Below are 25,858 nucleotides of genomic sequence, written 5' to 3' on the forward strand. Positions count from 1 at the left end.
CCTTGACAACGTCAGCAGACCGTGACCGGGCCACGATAGTGGTGCGGACCTCGTCCCAATAAAGATCAAGTGAGTTACATCATATCCATCTCTCTATCTCTTCTTTACACCTTGCGACCTCCTGGCGGGACGCAGGGGTTTTGCTCACGACACTATGTGTTGCCAAATACCTCTGACTGATACACTTCAACTTCATCTGCACGTAACTCCCTCGTCGAACTGAAACTCCCATTCGATGCTCGCTGGATGCCCCTGGGACAGCTGATGACCTTGAGAAAATAAAGGGTGAAATGAGCCCTACAGCTGATGTGGAGGCTGCCAGCAAGTTCCAACACCAAGTCACAAAGCCAGAATTAGGGGGCAGCTTTCCAAGTCCTCTCTCTCCCCCCAAGCTCCCCCTCCTCCCCTCTTCATGCACATCTTCTCCTTCTTCTTGTTCCCATCCCAGTTAAAGGATCTAAAGAACAGACATCCATATGAGATGGGGGGAGACAGATAGGACACAAGGGGAGAGAGGGTGGAGGGATAGAAACAGAAGCAGGATATAGGGAGATGTCACTTCAACTCCTCATAGGTGTTGCGGTGAGTGGTTTTACTACAGTGCTACATTTTGTTAAGGGGAGATGGTTCCCCTCTCGGTGAAAAAGGAGTAAAACATAAAATAATTTAAAAAAAAGGATCATTGTCCCTATTGAAAAATAATTGCTCTGCATTAGGCATGTGTGTATGTGTATGTATATATATTCAAGAGAAATGTAGATAAAAGTATGGGTGACAAAATCAACAATTATGCAGTGAAAGAGAAATAGCGAGAGAGGGAACACAAGCAGGAGGAGTGAGAGCAGGAGAAGCAGGCCTGTGACTGAGCAGGGAGCCTGATGTGGGGCTCGATCCCAGAACCCTGGGATCCTGACCTGAGCCAAAGGCAGATGCTTAACAACTGAGCCACCCAGGTGCCCCAGCAAAAAAAATTCTCGATGAAGGTAAAGAGGTATTTCTTATGGGTTTATACATACATAAACACACACACACACACACACACACACACACACACAATGTGCATATATGTTGTATTGTGCATTAAAGTGATTTACTTGTCTGGGTAATTTGAAAGCAAACTGTGGCCCATCCTGAAGTGACTTGCAAAATCAAAGTTGGGGATGAATGGAATTCTGGATTCTTTTCTCTTTAACCTGGTTTTGCATAAGCCCTGAAGCAATTACTTTGTATCCTGTTCTAAAAATGGTGATGGGATCTCTTTCTCACCAGAGGCTGGAGTCCCCTGATTCTGTTGTTCTTTATTGGTTACCTTTAAAGTGCTTAGATCTTCATTTCCTAGCTGAACTGCGAGCTCCTTTCCTTTATCTTTGCGTACCTCACGGACCCTGTCCTGGGACCCTGGGTAGAAGGGGGTTCCATAAACGTTGTGTAGCTGGCTGATGGCCAGTTGGACCAGGCAATTACCTTCAAAACCAAGAGGATGATTTGTCTTGGCAGTTCAGACTCTGAAGATAAAGGACAAGACAAAGACTAATTGAAAATGTAGATCTGGCTGTCCGAGCAGACCAAGGTGGGGCAAAATGGCCTGAGCCTGGCAGAAGAGAGTCCTGCCCTGTGGTCAGCCAGCCAAGAGGGCTTGTCCTGCCTTGACTCACTTGAGACTGGCTGCTTACTCCTCCAAGAAGAGAGCAGAGCCCCCACTGAGGATTTGACATTCAGACATGATTTTTCATTTGGATCAGTGGGCTCAGATTCTTATATTTCTTGCTTCTCTTTCTTTCTGCCTCTCTTTTTCTATTTCTCTCTCAATGTACATTGAGCTCCTTTGGGGCACATAAATAGGAGGCAAAGTATGGGAGTTCTATGAGAATGCCCCAACTTGGGCAGTTACTCTATTTCAAAAGGAAAAATTCTTGTTGTTGTTGTTAAACAGGATTAATTCTACTTAACTTATAGCCCCTTCCCCAGCTCCTTACATTTTTATGGCATCCCTTAATTCTGGAGGTACCCCAGGTTGTAACTCATTCCTTTATCGTCTATTAAAATATAAATACACTCATTCAGAAAGCTCATTGAAAAAATGGTAGTAGCCATTTATATTTTAGTATGAATGAGTTTATCAGATACTCCATTTATAGGAGTCACTGGCAAAGAAGGAGATAAGAGCAGGGGCCCCAAGCAGTGGAGGCTGTTAAGAGGGGAAGGTGGATTAAAGGAAAAATGAAGCAAAAAGATGAGGCTGAAGATACCAAAGGAAAAACTTTCTTCTTTCCAATTTTTTCCTAACATCCTCCCTGCCCATCTGTCTCTCAGATAGCACTTCTCTTGTTGGTGAGTGCTTGTAGGATAGTCCTCTATGTACCCCTAGGCATACCAACACTATTTCAATAGTACACGATGGTAAGTGATCCTTCGAAACCATGCCAATGTTTGGCATTGGAACTGCGGAAAAACCTACAACATTTTCAGTCAGATGTTTCCATTCATGTATTCAGCAAAAACAGTACTGATTTAGCACTCTGCTGGGCAACAAAAATACCGAAATGAACAAGACAGATACACTGTTTTTTTTTTTTTTTCTGTATGGTGAAAATATGGGCACCCTTGTTTAACTAGATTGCTTTGGAAGAAAAATGAAATATGCCTATTTGGCTTAGGTTGATAGAAATGTGTGTGTGTGTGTGTCTGTTTGCCTGTGTATATTAGTGTGTGTGGTTGTGTGTGTTTGCATGCATGTTTGTGTGTGCATTTGCATGTGTTTCTGCATATGTGGTTATGTGTCTGCATGTGTGTGCATGTTTGCGTGTGTGCTTGTACATATGTGTGTGAGACACTGAAGATACAAAAAATTAGTGGGTCTTTCTGGGTGTTTTTACACCTATTTTCTACACCTATAGTATGAAAATACTAATATCACTTATTGAAATTTCACGTTACCTTGAACAATGCTTTTATCTCCATCTTATGCTTGTAATGTTATAGAGAATAAATTCTTGGAAAAGAGCTCGTACCATAAAAATGCCAACATTTAATAACCAAAAGCACAGAAAAATAAGTAGAGCATAAGTATATATACTTTTATATTCATTTATCAAGTATATAAAGCCAAACACTAAAAGCAACCTTACTGATATTTCTTTGGAGGATTTTTCTTCAAAGGATGCACTTATTGGGAATTCTTAGAAATGAGCACATTCAAATCTAGATGAAAGACAGCTTCTATCATCTTTATTGCCAGAAGGCTTTTGATATCATACAAAACAGAAGACGCATCTTTCTTAAGCCTCTTGTTTGCTAACTGAATGTGTATGAGGGCCTTTGCAATTGCTTGAAAGCCAACAGCTGAGGAAACCCCCTTTCCTGACTCGCTGGACGAACCAGGGACATCGGTCTGTCATGAGTCAAGGGCTCTTTGCTCCGGCATGCGCAGACAGAGCCCCCTCCTCCTTCACCCAGGACTGACTGGGTTATTTGTGGGGTCCAGGGTGAAGTGAAAGTGACAAGCCCCTTGTTCACAAAGGATTAAGCATTTCAAGAGGGTGACCGCACAGCATTAACCCAAGTGTGGGTCCTTCTGAGTGCAGGGCTCTGGGAAAGGTAGTTTGCCTGCCCATGAAGTCAGCCCTGTACCCACATGGATACACAAATAGCTTTGAAAGACACTGGACACATTCTGTTCTCTACTGTACACCCTGAGCTCTGCTTCTGCTTCTTTTCTGGGCTCTGACTCAGTTCTCCTTGTCCCAGTGCATTCTCCTCCTATCTTGAGTAACACCTCTGTCTGTCTGTCTGTCTGTCTGACTCTCCCTCCACCCCCACCCCACCTCTGCTTTCTTTACTTGTTACATCCTGCATTTTGATACTTCTAGATATGGCCTATTCAATATCAGGATACAAATCTAAAGCCTATTCCAAGATTACCTCTAGGGCCACGTCCATACGGGTCTTTTAAACTTTTAAATTTGTACCTCCAAGTCTTCCTCTTTTGGGTGCCAAATTTTATTTTATTTTATTTTCTTAAGATTTTATTTATTTATTTTTCAAAGAAAGAGAGAGAGTGAGTGAGTGAGAGAGCTTATGCACAAGCAGGGGGAGAAGCAGGCTCCACACTGAACAGGGAGCCCGATGCAGGACTCGATCCCAGGACCCTGGGATCATGACTTGAGCTGAAGGCAGACACTTAACCAAATGAGCCACCCAGGCATCCTAAGGATTTTTATTTTAATTGGATTTTCATTGTCAAGTACGAAGGCAAGGGTCACAAAGTGTGAAGAAGTGGGACCGTGGGAGGTGGGTGCGAGGTGATTGATTATCTGGTCTTACTTGGAGGGACAAGAAAGAGTCAAAGAATAAATGATGTTCCCAACAATCCCCTTCACTTCACCTCACTTCACCTACTGTCCCTGTGGTTTTTTGTTGTATTCCTCAGTTCTCCACATTTCCAACATCCTGGTCTCCTTCTTCCAACTTGCTGGCATTGAGTTCCAGTTCTGCTTGGAGCCCTTGTTGAGGTGATTCTGGACCCACAGTGAGAAAAGGAACCCAAAGCTGAAGATGCAGTGTGGGCCCAGCAGCAAATATTTAACCACAGCGTCGTGTATACCCAGGGCATAGACTTCCTCTAACACGTGTTGTGGAGGAAGAGGAAATGTTTGACACATCTCTCAGATTGCCTCTGTGGTGACTGCTTTGAGATGGTTCTTGTCGAATAGTATAACCAAATGACTCATAAAAGAGTCTTTACTCATTGACTCTTTCTTCAGAGGACTCAATGAAATGAGTCACACCTCTGTTTACTAGCTTTTATTGGGAATGTTAGGAGAAATCCTTTCCCCTGGGAACAGGAAGTTTTTGGTGTTTCCTGTGTAGGTGAAACACCACTGGGGGCATGCTATCACACACACTATTGGTGGGCTGATTTTCTATCACGGATGCTCAATTAGGGACAGCAGAGCAATGTTTCTGGGGGAGGGCATATCTCACATTAATACTGTTTCGATAGTCCAAATCCACAGAAGGTAAGCCTGGACAAAATGTTTCCCATGGTGAGAACTTAGGAGAGACTCTGAGTGAGAACGCAGCATGGGGGAGCATTGACAGAAAACTTAATAACTGAGTCTTGAAAAATGCAATACTTGATTTTGTCCTGTGGGGGATGAAGTGAAATCTCATTTCGCAATCCGTTAAAAATAAGGGGAGGTGGAGCCAGCTGAAGGCCTATGATTTCTCCCCATGGCAGAAAGGCAGATTATAAACTCACCAGCCACAGACTCAGGATAAGCTGGGCAAGCGACAATCAGGCAGAGAGGGTCTTTACACCAAAGGCCAGCAGATAGCACAGAGTATGGACCTTAGGGCCTGCAGAAGTTCAGGGAACCTCTCTTTCTTCACTACCACAGGACAAATAAGCTAGATGTCTCTTCCCCAAACATCGGGTACCATCTTGGGGAAAGGAGCAGGGGGAATGAGGCCTCCTGTGTGAGAGAATGAACAATTATATAAGAGAAGCAAATGCTACCTGAAGAAAAATGTCAATTACCAGATAGATTAAGCTTTACACGAGATGAGACATTTAATTAAAAATTTCCCAGTAGCATGAGAAAATGATAAGGTTATTTAAAGACCAAAGTCACTATTTTTTTGTCTACGCATCAAAGGATACCATGCATGAATTAGCAGCCCTGCTACACAGTTGATTATGGAATATCTATTATATGCCAGACACTATACTCAATGGGGGGGAGGGGCAAAATCTAGTTTAAGAGAAAAGCAGAGAGGTAAGTGATTATTACACAGCATTGTGGTAAGCTGTATGACAGAGGACTACCTCAGTGATACAGAGGTCCAGAAGAGAGACACTGAATTCAGAATAAGGACTCAGAGAAGACTTTTGGGTTGTTGAAATGAGTCACATTTGGAAGGACAAATAAGTGTTAACTAGGATTTAAGTTCTAGATGAAGAAATGAGGGAAGCACTTCCAAGCCAGGAGAACAGGAACAGCTCTCTTTTCCCCTAGAGGTGAGAAATGCATGAGGAGGTGGGAGAACATTCTCTGGGGAAGTGTCAGGAGATGATGCTGAAGAGGTAAGAAGAGTCAAGTCAGAAAGAGACCTGTGCGCTAAGGCTTTCGACTTTGGTCTTGAAAATTACAAAGATCATTGAAAGAATTTAACCAGAGATAGGACAGAATCAGAGTCTCCTCTGAAAAAAATAACTCAGGTCACAGGGTGGAAGACAAGGAAAGGAGAAAGGGACAAGGGAGACCAGGGAAGTGACACGTGAAGGAATCCGGTGAGAAGTGATGAGAGCCTGAACCAAGACTGGGGCTTCGTGAAGGAAGAGCATGTTCAGACTGAAGACATATGTGGGGAAATGAATTTTATAGCCCATGAGACAAGGAAGGTGAACAAGAGGGACTTGCAGAGCTCTGGCTGGAAGGGAGTGCCCGAGAGGGTGCACCGTCCCAAGGGGAATACAAGACAACAGAGGGTTCAAGGAGGCAGATGATGAGTTGGGTGGGGGTGTGACTGATAATTTTGTTGTGGTGCCAGACACCCAGGTGGGTTTGTCTAGTATCAGAGTGATCCATAATATTCGATGCCTCTGAGAAGTAAAATATAGGCTTGGGCTCGTCATTGGGCTTGTCAACAATTACTGGGAACCTTACTAACAGCATGTTCAGTGGTTGAGATAAAAGTCATATGCAGTCAACTGAGGAACAGCTGATAAGAAAGTGAAGCTAGGATCTTCCCCCAAACTGAGCTTATTCCTCCCGATGCTGAACTCATTCACCCCTGTCATGGCGAAGAGCCCCACTGAAACTGAATGGTCTTCATCTGACTCCTGGCTTCTTCCCGTCATAGATTGGGCAGTGACTAAGTCCTGTTGACTCTAGTTCCTTAGGATCTCTTGACACCTCCCCCATTCTGCACATCACCTCTCACCTTCATCCAGTCTTTTCAAGCCTGGTGACTCAACTTTCATATGAAACTGAGGCTTTTTTTTTTTTTAAGATATTTTATTTATTTATTTAACACACACAGAGAGAGATCACAAGTAGGCAGAGAGAAAGGCGGCGGCGGGGGGGGGGCGCAGACTCCCCGTTAAGCAGAAAGCCGGATGTGGGGCTTGATCCCAGGACCCTGAGATCATGACCTGAGCCAAAGGCAGAGGCTTAACTCACTGAGCCACCCAGGTACCCCTGAAATGGAGGCATCTTTTAACAACACAAATCTAATCATGTAACTCTTCAGCTGAACGTCACGAGGTGGCTCTGATAACTTTCTGGATAAAGTCTGGACTCCTGGGTGGGACATCTAACTGGATCTCTGAGCTCCTCTCTAGCCTTCACTCTCTCAGCTCCTCCTCCCGGCCCATCCCTAGATCTCTCTGCTCTGCTCAGATTGAGTTCATGGGGTTCTCTCTCTCTCTCACATCCGTTCTCAAGCACCCCAGGCTCACCTGCAGCATTATAAGTGAGCAACACTAAGGACTCCCTCATCTCGCCACTAACGAGAACAAGAGGAGCGGACATGTAGACATGTAGACATGTAGAATGTTAGCTGGACTCAGTGGGATTCAGCTAAATTGAAGCCATATGTCAAGGGCTGTAGTGCGATATGTATTTAGCAGTGCTCGGTAGCTAAGTGAAGAAGGCACACTGAACACTCTGCTCACCAGCAACTTAAATGGGTAGACTGGAGGTGAACAGGGTGGGTGAAGCAGAGAGCCAAGGGAGAAGGTCTGATGTAATGAGTGAGAGAGGGATTGAAATGGTATGTCAGTCACATGGTATAGGCTGGAGAGAAAAGGAAATAAAAAGAAGCCAATGGTTTTCAGAAAATAGAGTAGACATTAGGGTGCAGTTTCACTTCAGTCAAGGCAGAGGTATATTGGGAACAAGAGAGTGAGACCAATGGAAGGATTAGAGGGTGTAGGGGAAAGATCAGGAGGTCCATGTGTTCTGTGGCACAGTTGTTCAGGGTTATGGTGAGCTGCTCCTGGGTGTGGTAGCTCAAGTACTGTGATCATGAAGGTCTTTGAAATAATGAATAATCAAGAAATTACAAGGCTGGAGGATTAATTGAATCATTTACAAGAACACAGGGGTGGAGGGCATGCTGAGAGCTCAGAACCCAAACTATCAATCATTAGTGTGAAAGTGAATGGGAAGGGAGATGACAACAGGTAGGGTTGGGGGTTGGTTCCCCTGTGGGGCATTAACCTCTGCATAGGGAGCTAGAGGATGGCGGCCTGAAATGACAAGAGGAAGATAAGAACATTCTCATGCATTTACCTCTTCTCCTGGGCCCACAGTAAAAGGAAGGGTTGGGAATGAACAGTGTCCCCTTGAGAAGAGGAAAGAACAGCCATCTCCTTTTGATAAACCCTAGAGAAAGCTTCTTCTCAAGAAGACATTATGCATATCCTTCAGTTTCTTCTATATGCTGGATTTCCAGATCCAGGCTCTGGGAGTCGCACACCCAAATGGCAGCTGGCCATCTTTACCTGCATGTTCATGGAAAACGCAGACACTCGTGTCCAAAACCGAACTCCCACCTTCCCTGGGATGTCCCCTTCCCCATACTCATAACCTTTTATGTTTCTTCCTTGTAATAGAGAATTATAGCACTATTTCCTCATTGCTCAGGTTGGAAATGTGCAATCATCTGACTCCTTCATCTCCAAATCCTCTGGTTTTCAGCCAGCTCTGTCAAGTTCATCCAGCCCTCTACCTCTTCTCTGACACTTCCTTCAGAGTGTGGTCACTCACATTCATAAATGTCCTAACTCCCCTCCTGTTCTCCCATCTCACTCCCACTGCTACCTATGTTCACATCATTGACATCACAGCTGTGTTCATCTTTAGGAAATTAAAAGCTCTTGCCAGGACCAGGGAAATATGGGGACCTAGCTTGGGACAAGGAAATTAATCTCCTTTCTTCACAGGGTCCGCTCTCCCAACCCATGGCCAATGGTGACCTCCCAAGGGGCTGCAACCTTCACACTGGGATGTACTTGGTACCCTGTGTTGCTTGGGTTGCCCACTGGGTGTGCCATGGGGCTGCCAATTTGGGGTGGGGATGCCCACTGCCTTGCTCTGCCCCAAGATGCCATGAACCTTCCACATGTGTGCACCTGGACCCCTCCCAAGAATGGAAGGTAATAGCAGAGCATGGGACTCCTCCTGCTTCCCTTTCCCTGGGTGGAGGGCAGAAGCCATAGTATGGCAAGAGTCAGGAGAGAGAGTTAGACAGGGCCAGGCACCGGGGCATAGGAAATAGGTGGCTGAGCATATATTCTAGGAAGTAATAAAGTATCAAGAGTTGGGACCATGTATGAGCAGAGGCTCCAAGTTCCTGACATGCTCCACTGTCCCATTCAACTTCACCTACAAAAGACACATTCAAAGAGAGAATTCTTAAGAATTTTAATATAGTGACTACAGGATCATTAAACTCCAACCATCTAAGTACACATCCTATGCAACTGCACTGGCCCCATCTGTCCCTGATGCCAGCTCTTCCTGCTCCCCTTAAAATCTTTCAGTAGCTCACATTCCTTTGTCTGTCTGTCTTTCTTTCTTTCTTTCTTTCTTTCTTTTTCTTTTCTTTCTTTTTTAAATAAGGAAAAAAAGTCCAAATGCTTCAACCTGAATTTTAGCATTAGACTTTCTGATATACCATGCTCAGTATTTGGAACACATTTACCCCATTCCTATGTTCCTTGGCATAAGTAAGTCTTGTTCTTCACTGAGATTGTAGTTTTAACACCACTTTCTCTCTGAAACTTTCCACGACCCTCTTGTTTAAGAGCTTCATTCGTTTGACCTCACAGCACCAGGACCAAACGCAGAAGAATTTCACATGGAAACACCAGTCACCCATGTCACAGAATAAGGATTGAAATAAGCACACACTTGGAAATGGGACTATAGGCCTTGACTTAAAAATGGGTGGGGTTGCCTCTTTGACTTGGCAGGGTCTGGGGTGGAAGGCTTTATGATTCTGCCATTATTAACCTGTTCCTTTCCTTGAGATTGTACTTATCATGAAGGGTACAATTGCCTATAGGTCCAAGTCACATGTGTGACCTCTGTGGAGGTTGCCTTATGTAACCTCTGTGGAGGTTCGGATTTTATTCTCATTGCCTCACACAATGCTTGGGACCTGCTAAGAGCTTGGGAAATATTTTCTGGCTAAAGCAATGAATGAAAGAACTGAATATGCACTCTCAGTTTACTGTAGCATCCTAAGATGGAAAATCCTGCATTTTAATACTTGCGTTTCCCCAAGTAATACAACCAGCCTCTAAAGATCCTTAGGAATACCCAGAGCATACATGAATTAGCCTGGGTAGAAGGAGTGTCGATCCTGAAGATTGAATGTAAAATTTTATAGGTACTATTATAGTTTGGGGAAGGAGATGATCATTTTTTTTTATCAGAAACTGAAAGTAGCTTTTACCCCAAAGTTAACAAATCTTTTTTGAAACAGTGGTTCTTAAACTGTGGTCCCTACAAGAGTGTCTTCAGTAACATTTGGAGACTTTATTAGAAAGGCAGATTCTTGGGACCCCTCTGTGCCTCAGTCAGTTAAGCATCTGACTCTTGATTTCAGCTCAGTTCATGATCTCAGTGTCGAGGGATCAATCTCCACATTGGGCTTCTTGCTCAATGGGGAGGCCACTTGAGAGTCTCTCTCTTTCCCTCTCTGTCTGTCCTCCCCACTGCTCTCTCTCTCTCTTCTTCTCAAAAATAAATAAATCTTAAAAAAAATAAAAAGAAATTGAATTCTCTGCCCAATGGGCATAATCAACAGGTCACTCTTAAAGTGAATTCTTGAATCTGATCTCCAGAAAACACCAGCCAAACTCAAACTGGGGACAGTCTATAAACCCATTGGCCTATACGCCTAAAAAAGATTGATGTCATGAAATACAAGGTCAGACTCAGGAGCAGTTGTAGATTAAAAGGAGACTAAAGAATGTGACAATTAAATGTCTTGGTTTTTCTTTTTCTGAAACATATATTATTGGATTAACTGACAAAATATTTATATGGTTTATAGATTAGAGAATAATATTTTAATCAATATTAGTTTGATGGTTTAGATAATTGTCCTGTGGTTTTATAAGAAAATTCCTTGAGTTGAGACAATATGCACTGAAATATTTAGGAATGATGAAACACCATGTTTGTGTCTCACTCTTTAATGATCCAGAAAAATAATGGGAGAGAGAGATAGGAGAGAGAAGAGGATTTCTTCATGAACAAAATCATGGTTCTGCTAGCAAAGAGGATAGGAAAAATGGATGTTGGACCTCATACTAAGCACACAGATCTTAGTAAGTTGGGCTTTTATTGCTGAAAAATAATTTGGATAAATTCTGCTCAAAACTATTAAGACATGCCATTATATATAACAGAACATCAAGTGAAATTTTTCCAGTGTCCTAGAATTAACCAGAGGCATTAAGTACCCCACACTGAGAGAGTTGCCAACAGTTGGGGTTATCTCTTCACCTCTGAGCCTATGAAAGGCACCAGTTCAGAGCCAATCCTATTTTCCCACCCCACCCTAAACCCAGTGACCATAAGAAAAAATTTAAGAGGTAAAGTAGTCCTCAGGTTTTTCACTAATACAGTGTTTATGAGAAGTTATTTCCTTCCATTCTCTAAAACCAACGGTAAGGCCCCAAGAGAGAATCAGCTCTAAAGGTTTGGGAAGACTGCAAGAGGGGAGAGTTGTATTTTATTCCCTGGTTGAACATCAGCTTATCTAGTAGAGGTTCTACTCTGCCCCTCTTAGTTGAGCAAGAGGAAGAGAAACTTCAGGATGATGGCAAGATGGAGAGAGGTCTCTGCAGTGGAACAGCCACACTCACCATCTGCCTAGACAAAGATGTGCATGTTTCTAAGAGGTCCAACAGACTCCAGTGAAAAGAACTAGGCTTGGGTCACATTGCTGATACTGGATCAAAGACAGTTAACCTGAAGGAAAGGGTAATCCCAGGATCAAGAGGTATGAGATGGAGCGTCTTTGGTATGGACAGGGACAGGGAGAAGGGCGGGTGAGGAGAAGCTAGCATAACTTACAGAGCCATGTGGTCTGGAATGTTGCCTACTAAATCAAATCTGATCTTGTCAGGGGAATCAAACCTGCTTTCAATCCCACTTGTACAAACCACATTTAACCTCATAAGCCCCATGAACCAAGGCAGGTCTACTTGGTATTAGGTAGATGAGGCAGGGAAAGCTTGGAATGATTTTTGAGGTAGAAGTTTGGAAATGAACAGGAGTGAATGAGCCTTAAATATCAAAATGAGACTGTTCTAATTCAAGAATACCTAAGAATTACAAAATTTGACAAAAGTATGAATAATGCATGAGCTACTTGTTGGTAAAGTTTGACAAGACTGATTGGACAAAATTATTAGAAAACAATTTTGAACATTTTCTGTTTTAAAGGAATGAGTTTAGATTCCTAAATAAACTGGTAATATATAGAAACTAAAATAGGATAAAACACTGGTCTTGAGTCATAATCCATCCAGATGTACCTCGCTTTCACCAGCCCTGCCCTGTGGTTAATGAGCCACAGTAGAGAAATACCAAGAGACCCTTCATCTGTGATGGTAATAGGACAGCCAACGTTTCCTAGGAAATTTCAGGGGAGTGAAGTCATAAAGTCAACATCAAATGACCTCTGAGGATGTGTTCTCCAGGGTCTGCCACTGCCAAGATACCCTGATCAGGAGTAGCAGGTCAGCGAGCTGATGGCAAAACTGACCTTCTTCCCACTGTGTGACATGATCCCTGTGACCCCACTTTCATGGGGCCACCATCTTATTCCTAGTCTGTTACTGGGAAGACAGGAAGCAGGTAGGAAAAAGCAAACTAAATCTAGCAACAGTCAGAATACGATTTCATTTGCCTTGGGTCTCCTTAGCTAAATTTGAGTGAGGCAAGTGACACAAATATTGACATATTTTCTGGTTGCAATTCTAATTACCATTATATCTATTGTTTCCATAGAAGACACTGCACAGAACAAGGGATGGAAGGCGAGTGCTGGGGTTCAAATGTCAACAATCACAGCCATTAGCATTATGACCATGGGAAACTCATTTTATCTCTCTGTGCTTCAGTTTTCTTGTCATAAAAAGATTGTGGGGCTCATGTATAGCTCAGTTGGTTAAGCATCCGACTCTTGATTTCGGCTCAGGTCATGATGTCAGGGTCGTGAGATCCAGCCCTGCATTGGACTCCACACTGGGTGTGGAACCTGCTTGAGATTCTCTCTCTCTCTCTCTCTCTCTCTCTCTCTCTAAAAAAGGAAGGAAGGTAGGGAGGGAGGGAGGGAAGAAGGAAGACAGAGGGAGAGAAAGGAAAGAAGGAAGGAAGGAAAGACAGAAGGGAAATACAAATTCTCAGGCCCCATCTCAGATCTGCTAAATCAGAATCATGGGATGAGGAGTCCAGTGGTCTGTGTTGGGAAGTCTTACAGGAGATTCTGGTGCACAATCAAGTTGGAGAACCACTAAAGAATTAGAAGTAGAATATTGTGTTTCCAAAGTTGCAGAGGTAAAAAGTGGGGATAAAATATTAAAGGCGGAGAGAGCCCAGAAAAAAGCCTGTGTATATATACAGTCAAATAATTTTTGACAAGAGTGTCAAGACCGTTCAATGTGGGAAAAGATGGTCTTTTCAACAGATGGTGCTGGGAAAATTGGATATCCATCCATCCATGCAAAAGAATGAAGCTGGACTCTTATGTAACACCCTATGCAAAAATTAACTCACGAAGGATCAAGGACCTAAATGTAAGATCTAAAACTCTTAGAAGAAAACGTAAGACGAAAGCTTCACAGGATCAGGTTTGGCAGTGATTTGTTGATTATGACACCGAAGGCCCACATAGCAAAAGTGTCGCAGTGACTTACCCCCATCAAAAACCCTGGACACCAAGACTCATGAGAGCTTCCCTAGTTAGCAGAGTTAGCCTCTGCGTGTGTCACCCATTGTTGCTGGGAGAACAGAATGCCGTGTGCTTGAATCCTCTGGGAGAAGACAGCTGGAGGCTCATGCTTGGTCCTCCTGGACTCCACACATGTGCCTTTGGCCACTGCTGATTTTAATCTGTATCCTTTCTCTGCAAAGACCATAACTGTGAGTATAACAGCTCTCCTGAGTTAGATAAACAAATTATTAAAAATTATCCATTAATTAAAATCAGAAAGAGAGAGAGAGGCAGGAAGGAAACAGGGCAAATAGAAAACAAAAATGGGGTAGTAGAAATAAGTCCAAAATAGATCAGTTACCAAAATACATGCAAATATACTGAAATCACCAATGAGAAGCTAGAGAGGCCCTGTGGATTGGGATAGAAACAACAATGGGAAGGTAAAAAAAAAAAGTGTTAACATTTACAAAGAGCCCTCCCTCTATATCTTGTAAGTTCTGTGAGGTTACAGTCTGGTCCAAAGTGCTGAGCCAGTAAGGAGCAGGGCAAGGGGAGCCCCACATTCCTTCCTCCCCACCAGCGGGGTGGGCAGGCTTCTCTGCTATAGTCCCTTCCCCAGGCGCAGCAGGGTTGAGACGGTGTGCCTGATTACCACCATTATCCCCTAGCTAGCATGTGAGTGCTCATTATGCCATAAAATTCATTCCCTTTTTTATGTAAGATGACTCATCAAGGGCAGTTGGTTTCCTCTAACAGGTTTTTAACATAACCTCAAATTACTGTTGGTTTGTTTGTTTTTTAAGAGCTTCCGTCTCAAGAAGCAAGCAAAATGGGGAAAGGTCCAGGGGCCACTTGTTAAGAGCACAAGATAAGCAGCAGGATGGGCCGAGGGGAGGCTCACGGAGCCCAGGAATCTCAGGGCAGTGGGGGAAGGTGCAACCTCCGTCCCCTTGTCTAGGTCCCGGTCCCGGTTCGTAGATAGAGATGTCAGCTGGGGCTGGAAAAATGGACTCACAAGTGAATGACAGTGAAAAGAAAGTATTTGACCTCAGAGCAGATGAGGTAACATCCCCAGGGGACTTTGAAGTTTGGTCTCTTTCCTGTGGCTGAACTGAGCTGGGATTTCTCCAGGAGCAAGCTACAGAAGGTCTGACGCCAAGGGGAGGGCCTGCCTTAAAGCTGAAAACGGAGCAGATTGAGCTCTTTGAAGTCAGAGAGACCAGACTTCCCATTCGAGGGATGCTGGGTCATTGTTTAATTTCTCCAAGACTAAATGTCCTCAAAAGCTGGGACCAAACCACCTCACCAAGTTGCTGGGATGATGACAAAAGTGGTAAAGGACAAAATAGGAACTCCATATATGCTATTTCTTCTCCCCAGGGCTGAGAGACCTGGGTTCAAATTCATTTTGTATTTCTAGATCTCCAGCAAACGCATTTAGCGTAGCACAAACCACTCTTTCACTGGAAAAGGAAGCCTCACCTTGCATTGCCGTTTTCATGTTTTCATGATATAATCTACTCAATATCTTCTGAACTGAAAAACTCAAAGAGATGTCTGGTGTGTGCCTTTCCCTCTGCTCTGCTCTGGGATGGCCCAGTTTTTTTTCTCACTGGTTTTTCCTTCAGTAGATCAGATATCCTCTTCATATTTGTGTTTGCAAAGTTCTATCCCTAGACCCGCGTTTTCTCCAAAGTTTTAGTGGCCCAGATCCAAAGAGCCTGCAGGCATGTCCCCTTGGAGGGCTTGCCCTTACCTCACTGAACACTCTGTATTTGTTTTTCTAGCAAATATGTATGGAATGTAGCAAAGTGCCAAATCCTGGGCGCATGAAGGGGGGGGGGTCCCACCGTTTTCAGCTGAATTAGAAACAGTTCGACCCTCAAGGGGCTCGACTCCAGGGGCAGAGTCGAATTATGCAATGTGGGTGATATGGGATGTGCTACATTCCAGGTGCCTGGGGGATGGAGCAGGCCAGGCGCTGCCTGAGAAGCGGAGGAAAAGCAATCCAGGGGAAAACACGGCACCCCAGGTGCTGAGGGCCTCTGCCACATCAGAGGGCCTGCATGGGTGGTGAGTGCCCAGGATGTCTGGCGGCAGGCCCGGGCTGTCTGCTCTGTGGGCAGCAAATGAAGGAATCACAGCCTGAAGCAGCCCGAGGGGCTAGACTAGAGAGAATGTTCGACCACAATCCAGCGCTCATCAACTGTGGGAAGTTCAGTGAGTGCAGAATCCAGGGCACCTCAAGGCCTCACACACTTGCTTGGGAAAAGAAGGAAAGGTTTTGTGGACTGACACTCCCCAGGGATTGTCAGTGTGCACAGGGACACGTGGTATCCAGCACTTCCAGTTAAGTAAACACTGTCTTGTCATAGGGGTTGGGGGGGAGGGGTAGTGCGGGGGAAGCTGTTCAACACTCAGATCCGCTGGCCAGGCAATCTGGAGGACCCAGACTTTGCGGCCCAGCAACACGGAGGAAACCAAAATACTGAGGAGATTGCATAAAAGAATGAACAGACTAGCCATGCAAATAAACAGATATAGTACCACAGCAGCTCTGTAAAACCTTCAGAAATCACCGTTCTAGCAGTCAGTTGGCAACACAATGGAGGGAAGAAAAACATGGCCTTGGGTCAGACATGCCCAGTCAAACCCCAGTTCTGACATGCAGTAGCTGGGCCTCAATGTCCTAATCTGTAAACCAGGCCAATGTGTGTGTGTGTGTGGAGAGGGGTTCCTTAGAATTAATGTGTGAAAAGCCAAGTGCCTGGTACATATTAAATGTTCAACCAATGGCTATTGTTATGACAATTATTATTATTGAAAGCCAAGTGAGTGAGTTTTGCCCCCTGCCTCTTCCCATTCTGTACTAGATCCTAGACAAGTCCTATGTAATCTTCCTTCTCTGTCTTCTGTCTTCTCCCTTCTCTTTCTCTCCCTTCCTTTTCCTTCTTCTCTCTTCCTCTCCTTTCTTTTCCCTTCTTCTCCATTCCATTCCATTCCATTCCCAATGGGACAGCAGGCAGCTGTGGACTCCTGGTGGCTTCTCTCCCTATTCCACTCTGCTGGGTAACATGCCTGTGCTCTGTAGAGCTGGCTTCCTCGCCCCAGCTGAAGGGGGCCTCTCCTGCCCTGAACTCCCTACCACAGGTCACATGCTTCTCATTCCACCAGACACATTCTGCCTGGCACTATGGTGTCCCAGCACCTGCGATAGACTCCATCCATACTGGACCAGGTGCCCTGAGTGCAGAGACCAGGCCATTTTGGCTGGTTCCCATTTAACACCTACAGATTGCCCTCCATCCACAAGTGTTCTTTTTGTATGGAGTATAACAAAGAAAAACCCCACAGTCAACACATGCTGAATATGTTAACAAATGAATCTAAGTACTTTTACCCTACATGGTTTCAAGAGATGTGTGAATGGAGTTTATCTAAGTCAATTTCCCATGGACAGTGTCCCCAAATAGCATGTAGTCAGCATGTAAGGACCCATGCCAGTCTTCCAAGGAGACCACCAAAACCATATATTGTGGTCTTCAGTTTTCTGGAATTTACAAGATAAAATGGGACCTGATGCCACATTCCAGGGCTATTATGATTCAAATCACAATACTACAAACTTGAGGAGATGATAAAATGCATCATAACAAAGATGACTTCCAATGAGAGAGTCTGGCTGCATAGCGTTTAGAGATCTCTTGCTTTGTTGAATAGATGTTGTTATAATCTAATTTCATTGGTGGCATTACCAGCAAACTTTATAAATACCAAGGATGTTATTAGCTGGGGAGAAAGTTGGAATTGTTGGAAATGCTGTGGGGTGGAAAACACACTCGAGATTAGGGAAGAATGTGTGAGAGAAATGAAGAGAGGCGAATCAAAATTGGGAACTGGTTGAGGTTTTGGTGGAGTGGGGCTCTGTCCTGTTCCTGAGGCCCTTCTTCCTCTTGGCTTCATTCTTTACCCTGTCCTTGACAGACCCTAAAGATGACAGGGTTGTATGAGACATCTAGGACATCGAACAGGCTGGTTGGGGAAATATTTGTGGGTTTCCCCCTTGTGAGACTATTCCTATTCTAACGAACTTGGAAAGGTAGGATTTGCCAGTCTAAAGAAGGATTAACATCAGAAAAGGGTTTTTCCTTTCCTGCCCATTTCTACTAATCTCAATCTCTACTGAGATTCCTCCAAATCTCAACTAATGATCAGCACACAGTAGTTTCTCAATAAAATACCTTTGAAATGATTAAAGACATGTATGGTCACTTTTGGCCACATTAAACTGTGTTTCCTAGGATGGGGAGTAAGATTAGTTTTACTTTCAAGATGGTTACCTGATGCGATATGAGGACCAGCTCTCTAGGATCTGAAGAGTTTCATGATGGAGAGATTCTGGTGGGTCATTGTGTATCTCTTCCAGGCATCCTGCTTGCTACCTGCATGCTAAAACAGAAAGATGTGCAGACAAAACTTTGCTCTTTTACCTTAAGGGGGAAAAAAAAGGCCTTCAAGCCGCAGGACACAAGTGACAGATCATAAAGGAGCAAATACCAGTGAACCACAGGTCACAGATGGAAACGTATTTATGCCTAATAAACAAGGGATGATGAACCTGGGTCTATAGGAAATAGTGAGTTTAGAGGTCGGAATGGGACGCGGGCAGTGAGGAATATCTGCTTTTTAAATAACTCTTGTGGTTTAGGAAAGGTAGGCTCTAATTACAAAGTTTGGCTTTCTGAAGGTCTGTTAAAGCTTTGTAGACACACATGCAAATCCTGTAAAAGCCTGCAATATTTGGATGCGCTAGTAATGTTAACGGAGTAGTGTGGGTGGGGGGTTTATGTAGGAATATTTGGCACATGGAACTTCCACCTCTGTCGAAACACATGTTCTGATTAAAATGTTCATATCCAGTATTTTTGTCCCACTATGTTTATGAAGCTCTTAGATGATTCTTGTCACGTGCTTCATGAAGGGAACCGTATTTAGCACGAGACACTGTGCTTTTCATACAGCTAGAAAACACCATGGTTCCTCACCACCTAGACTCCATGTTGCTGATACCTAAGGTTTTCTGACCATGGAAAGGCCCCCTCGGGGCACCAGGGGGTTCTGTGGGATGTCAGCAAGGGCTTCAGGGAGCAGGAGAAAACTGGACTCTGACCCAGTGGGGTCATTGCTCCTGGGGCCTTAGCTGTTTATTTTCACATTCTTCCTGCCTACCACCTTGTAACTCATCATCTTCCTTCTTCTCTGACACTTTTGACACAAAGCAGAACCAGCAGAAATGAATAGAAAGTTACCGATGAAATAGGCTGAGGGAAGGTTTGGTAAATAAGCCCTCTGCTAGGCAGAGAGGCCAGAGGAGCAGCAGCCATATTGAAGTCCCAACGTGGGACAGGGGAGCGATATTTAATAACAGTCCCAAGGGTTGATGATAGGAATCAGGGAGCATTTTCCACTGGTATGGGACAAGAAGGGTAGGTTTACATTCCAAGTGGAGTTAGAGTCGACCAAGGAAAGGTTCGCCCATCTTCCAGAAGTCTTTGGCAAAAGATGAGTCATGGGTTCTAACTGTCATGCCACACTGAAAAGCAGCCTCACCTCTTTGAGGATATCCACTCATGTATTTACTCAAAAAGCATTTTATCAAAAATGATCACTTGGACATGGAAGGTAATATGATGTACTCCCCTTCCTCCTTGCACACACACACATGTGCACACACACCCACATACACACTAAATATTTCTCACTGAGAATCTTTCTTCATAGGTCTAGCCATGATTGCATACTGGCCTTCTGAAAAGGCAGAGGAAGACTGCTTTTTGAAAGAAAGTATGTAAAATCATTTAAAAAGATTTCTAATACCTATCATTTCATCATTATAGCTTCATTCCTTTGTATCTCTCAAGTTCCTATTTATTTATTTATTTATAAAGATTTTATTTATTTATTTGACAGAGAGAAATCACAAGTAGGCAGAGAGGCAGGCAGAGAGAGAGAGAGGAGGAAGCAGGCTCCCTGCTGAGCAGAGAGCCCGATGCAGGACTTGATCCCAGGACCCTGAGATCATGACCTGAGCCAAAGGCAGCGGCTTAACCACCGAGCCACCCAGGCGCCCTCAAGTTCCTATTTAAAATTTAAACAAAATTGGATCAGAAGTGAAGGGTATTCCATAGGTCCATCAGTAAGTAAAGAGTAACTTGTTGTTCTAGAGGTTATCTTAGGATTCTTTAGCTCCGAATTATTTAAACATCTCATACACCCTGCCCTGAACTTGTACTATCCAGGACCCCAGGCCTGCTGTTGCTGGGACTTAGATTTCCTTGTGCTGAACTTTCCCTCCTGGCAGGCTTAGGTTCCAAGCTAGAGCCTGACTAGAGACTTACAGGACCTCAGGTCCAAAACCAAAATAAAAAGCAAACAATGTTATTGGGAAAATATTTGCAATTTGTGACAAAGGTCAATCACCTTACTATAAAAAGAGCTCTTGAAAAATCAATAAAAGATGAATATACTACCATAGAAAATCAGCAACAAAACCAAACAGACCCAATGAAAAATGAAGAGAACATTCATAAGGGAAGAAATACAACATGATGGAAAAGCAAAGAAAAACAGTTCATACTTACAAGCAGATAAAGTAACACGAAATAAAGCAAAGAGATAGTTTCTCACTTCTCACATTAGCAAAAAAAAATTTGTTTTGCTCTATGAGTGATAAAATTCAGTATTGGTAGGGTTCAGGAAAATGTACCTCTTTTACACTGTTGGTAGGAAAGTGAATTGGCACAGCCCTTCTGGAGGGAAATTTGGCATATTTATCAGGACCCAGCATTCCTTAGTACATGCACCACAGGAAATTAGCTAAATAGAATATGGTTCATCCACATGTCACCATTAAAAAAGTTGTAGGAGAAACATCAGGGTCACAGATGAAAGAGTAGATTACAAAATAACATTCAATACAAACTTAATTTTTGATTAAAAAATACATAGGCACGAAGAACCAGATTCTTTGTGATATAATTATTGAGCACATAAACCTACTTATAAAATTTACATAAAATTATCATTCTAATAAAATGAAAATATTATGTAAATCATAGTTATTTTACAGTTATATAAAATTATTAAGTTTGAAATTTATTTTTCTTCCAGGACCATGGAGGATGTGGAGAAGAGTGATCCTTGGTATACGGTCTGTAGGACTGTAAATTGGTGCAGCCACAGTGGAAAACAGTATGGTGGTCCCTCAAAAAATTAAAATTAAAAATATCATATGACCCAGGAATTCCCCTACTGGCTGTTTGCTCAAAGGAAATGAAAACACTAATATAAAAAGACATACATACCCCTATACTTATTGCAGCATTATTTACAATAGCCAAGATACGGAAGCAATCCAAATGTCTGTCCATAGATGAACGGATAAAGAAGAGGTGGTGTGTACGTAAAATTATGTATGTTACTCAGCCATATAAAGAGAGGAGACCTTGTCATTGGTGACAGCATGGATAAACCTAGATGGTAATGATAAGTGAAATACGGCAGACAGATAAACACAAATACCCTATGATTTTACGTATATGTGGAATCTAAAAAATAAAACAAACGAATAAATAAATGAACAAAAAGAGAAACAGATTCATAAATACAGAGAACAAACTGATGGCTGACAGAGGGAAGAGGGTGGAGGGATGGGCAAAACGGCTGAAGGGGAGTGCGAGGTACAATTCATTCCAGTTATAGAATGAGTAAGTCATGGGGATGAAAGGCACAGCACAGGGAATACAGTCAATGGTGTTGGGAGAGCGCTGTGTGGGGACAGATGGGAGCTCTGCTCGGGAGGAGCCTGACAGAATTGTCCAACCACTCTGTTGTGCACCTGAATCTAATATAATGTTGTATATAAAAACTAGAGATATATTTGAAAAACCATATTCTTTGTGATATAAAATTATTGTTTCCAATTTATTTTGCTTCCATGAATATAGCTCCTTAAAAATCTAACACAAAGAATCTCCTTAGCAGTAAATAGTTTCTACAAATACTTATTAAACTCCTCTTACAAGCCAGGCACCATTTTAGATGAGAGAGACAGAGATATTGAAGACAAAATTCTATTCTTTTTTTTTTTTTTTAAAGATTTTATTTATTTATCAGAGAGAGAGTGAGTGAGAGCGAGCACAGGCAGACAGAGTGGAAGGAAGAGTCAGAGGGAGAAGCAGGCTCCCTGCGGAGCAAGGAGCCTGATGTGGGATCATGACCTGAGCCGAAGGCAGCTGCTTAACCAACTGAGCCACCCAGGCGTCCCCAAAATTCTATTCTTTATGTTCCTTTTGGTAGGGAACATAGACAATAAACAAAACATACTTAAGAGCGATAATTGAGCGATAATTTCATAAAGAAAATAAAATCGGTTACTGTAATAGAGACTATCAACGGTTCAGGGAACAACATTAGCTATGATAACCAATCTGAATTATATTTCAGTTGGGACCAGTGTGGGTGAAGTTTTGAGCCAACTGCAAAGCATTACAGGCAGGAGAGAGAACTATTACAAAGGCCCTGAAGTGGGAACAGCATTGGAATGCTTAAGGAACAGACTTCAATGTGATAAGAATCTGCATGAAAGAGAGCAAGAGGACCTTAAGAAATGAGGTCAGAGAATTAGGCAGGGATGAAATCGTATGGACTCTAATGCCTGGTAAGGAGCTTGAGTTTTATTCCATGGCAATGGGAAGTCATGGGAAGAGTTCAATTTATTGACAATTTGACAAGTTGTATCTTTTAAAGGATAAAAAATTAGATGTAAGTGTTTGGTAATATACAGTTAATAAATTAGCTTTATAGACAGGTTTTTATTTAATGAAACAATTCTGTGGGGCAGGTATTATTTATTCTCATCATACGCCTGCTACAGAGGCTCAGAGTTGTTGAACGACTTGGCTGTGGTCGTACAGCTAGTAGGTGGCATGATTGGGAAAAGAAGCAGGGGCCCCTGGGTTCTGGGTAATTTACCAGGAAGCAAGCTAAATAACAGTCTACAACACTAAATGTCAGGCTACTGGTATGATGGTTAAAATTCATACAGTGCCATTACCACATGAGCACACTGAATGAACAAGTGAACTCGTCTGTCACCGCCTCCCCCTAGTATAGGCTTCTCAGGAAGTAACTAAGGAAGGAACTCAGCCTATGTCATCCCATGTTACGGCACCAGGACTGGAAAATCTGAGACTTTGGTTGCAACATTTGGCACCTTGACTTCAGATCATCTTCAAGCCTTTTGAATGGGCTAAGTGTGCTGGGTGCATTCTGTCTCTTGAAGCGGCCTCCTAGCCCTGCCGCCCTGGGCAGAGTGCTGTAGGAGGGCTGAGTCCTTTTTCCCAAGCCGAGGGACTGATTGGAGCCTGCTTGAAGTGAGAATAGGTAGAAACATTGGTTATGGACCTCACCCCGCTCTTCCACCATTTGGTCCGTTGAGAGGAGGAACAGATTGAGCAAAGTCCTCACAGCTGAGCCTCTGTGCAGCTGTTGCTGAAGCCACCCTGCTTCTCTCCCCTCCCTAATCGTGTCACAACAGCCATCGTCTGCTGCTTCTCTCCACGTGGGCCATTGGAATCTTACTCCTCTCCCTGTCCATCCTTAGCTCACCCTGGCTCATTCCTCAGGCCGCTGCAGGCTATGGAAATATCCCACCCACTCAGTGGTCTCTCTTTTATCCCTGGATTCCCAAAATGCTGCTTTTGCTTAGCTGCAAAAAGTCCCTCTTCTGGGACTTGCCAGTCTGTGCTTGCAACTATCATCCGAATAGTTTTCTGTAGGGACCTTCCCACATAGCTCTCTGGGATCTGAGTTCAGCCTTCTTAAGCAAGCATGTAGCTGATAGGAGATATCTAGAGTAGTCAAATTCATAGGGACAGAAGAAAGAATGGTGGCTTCCAGGTGCTGGGAGGAGGGGGGAATGGAGGGTTGTTGTTTACAAGGGACAGAGTTTTAGTTTTGCAAGATGAAATAATTCTGGAAATTTGTTGCACAACAGCGTACATACAATTAATACCACTGAATTGTATGCTTCAAAATGACTAAGAAACTGTGCATTTTTTAAACCACAATTTTAAAAAATAAGCAGACAAGCTGTGAGTCTGGTGTGCCCCTAGTTTGCTATCCTCTTCTAGCTCCAAGCTGTCCACTCAAACATTGTCCTCTGCTTTCTTGTTTGGAGGACTGGCCTTTGGTAATGAGACTCCTTGATCTCTCGTTTGGTGGCACAGCTGGAATCCACTATTCTGCAATGTGCATGAGGACATAGTCCATCTCCTCAGTCCACTCCATTGATGCCAGCCACACTCCTTGTCAATGTCACAATGATTTTCACTATGCCAAATCCAAGAGTCACTTTTTGGTCCTTTTCTCTCTTAACCTTTCTCTTTAACAGCACTGACCTCCTTGAAATACTCTCCTCTTAGTTTCAAAACTACTTTAGTATCTTGGTTTCCTCCTAATTTGCTAAACATTTTAAGATTTACTTACAAGTCTCTGTGGATAACTCCCAAATTTGTGCATTCAGCCTAGATTTTCTCCCTAAGCTCAAAACTTATGTCTCCAGCTGCCTCCTTGACCACTCCACTTGGAGTCTATATATTTATTGAGAATTTTCAATTCATTGGAGGGTATAAACATGAGATCATTTTATGTTTTCCCATGGCTGCCCAATTATGCTGTTCTTCAAGAATCTTGGGATGGTTCGGTCCAACTGTGCAATGTTGAGCTTAATAAAGCTGTCTCATGCTAGATTTTAAAATCTCAGTACTGCCCATCTTAAATACTATCTCAATGGTCAATTCAGGTCTGGGGCAGAAAATGTGGAAGATAGGCCTCAAAAATCTTAGGACACCAGAAATCAAGGAATCAATTGAAGAATTCTGGGACCCTGCCAAAATAATTTGGGAGTCAACTTAAAGAATCTAAAGGTGGAAACATTTGATCAATCATAAAAAAAAATAATAACTGCAGTGGATTAAACACATATATTATTAAGGCTGTTAGTTGATAATGAAACTTAAAAAAAATCCTCAACTCATTTGTCTCATATGAGGATGCTAGGGAACTAAGACATCATTTTGATAACTTGTAATTAGAGAGAAAGTATGCATTTTTGTGTTTAAAATGAAGCTCGGGGTAATAAAGTAGTTGATGAGGAGAAACTTCTTTTCTTTTCTTTTTTTTTTAAGATTTTATTTATTTATTTGACAGAGAGATCACAAGGAGGCAGAGAGAGAGGGAGGAAGCAGGCTCCCTGCTGAGCAGAGAGCCCGATACAGGGCTCAATCCCAGGACCCTGAGACCATGACCTGAGCTGAAGGCAGAGGCTTTAACCCACAGAGCCACCCAGGTGCCCCAAGAAAATTCTTTTCATGGAAACATTCCAGCTGATAACAATGAAGAAGAACAGAAATGGAATATTGGAACTTCTGATGAAATAGTTATTTTGGCTATGATCATCAATGATGACTAAAAGAAAGAAGAAAATGGGGAAAAGCTGTGCAACGGATTTGGCAAGGATTTCTTGGATAAGACAAAATGCACAGGCAATGAAGGTAAAAATAAATTGGACTACGTCAAAATCAAAAACCTCTGTGCATCAAAGGACACAATAAACAGAGTGAAAGGACAACTTAGGGAATGGGGGGGAATATTTATAAATCATATCTCTGACCAGACTTGAATAGACATTGAAAGATGATATACAGATGGCCAACAAACACTTGGAAAGATGTTCAACATCACTAAATTAGGGTAATGCAAATCAAAACAACGAGATATCACTACACACCCATTACATTAGAATGACTACAGCCAAAAGTAATAATAATAA

General features: G+C 43.0%; 1 long non-coding RNA gene across 1 annotated transcript in view; it reads left to right on the forward strand.

Moving 5' to 3' along the window:
- LOC106003933 overlaps positions 1–21,890 on the forward strand; it is a 51,697-nt gene extending 29,807 nt beyond the window's left edge. Inside the window, exons 2-3 of the long non-coding RNA XR_006603568.1 lie at positions 19,747–19,809; positions 21,136–21,890. This is a non-coding gene — a long non-coding RNA (uncharacterized LOC106003933). The remainder of the gene's footprint in view (positions 1–19,746; positions 19,810–21,135) is intronic.
- Positions 21,891–25,858: the final 3,968 nt, after the last annotated feature.

The sequence above is a fragment of the Mustela putorius genome, unplaced genomic scaffold (assembly GCF_011764305.1).
Source record: "Mustela putorius furo isolate JIRA1106 unplaced genomic scaffold, ASM1176430v1.1 tig00003942_pilon_pilon_pilon, whole genome shotgun sequence".
Classification (NCBI taxonomy): Eukaryota; Metazoa; Chordata; class Mammalia; order Carnivora; family Mustelidae; genus Mustela; species Mustela putorius.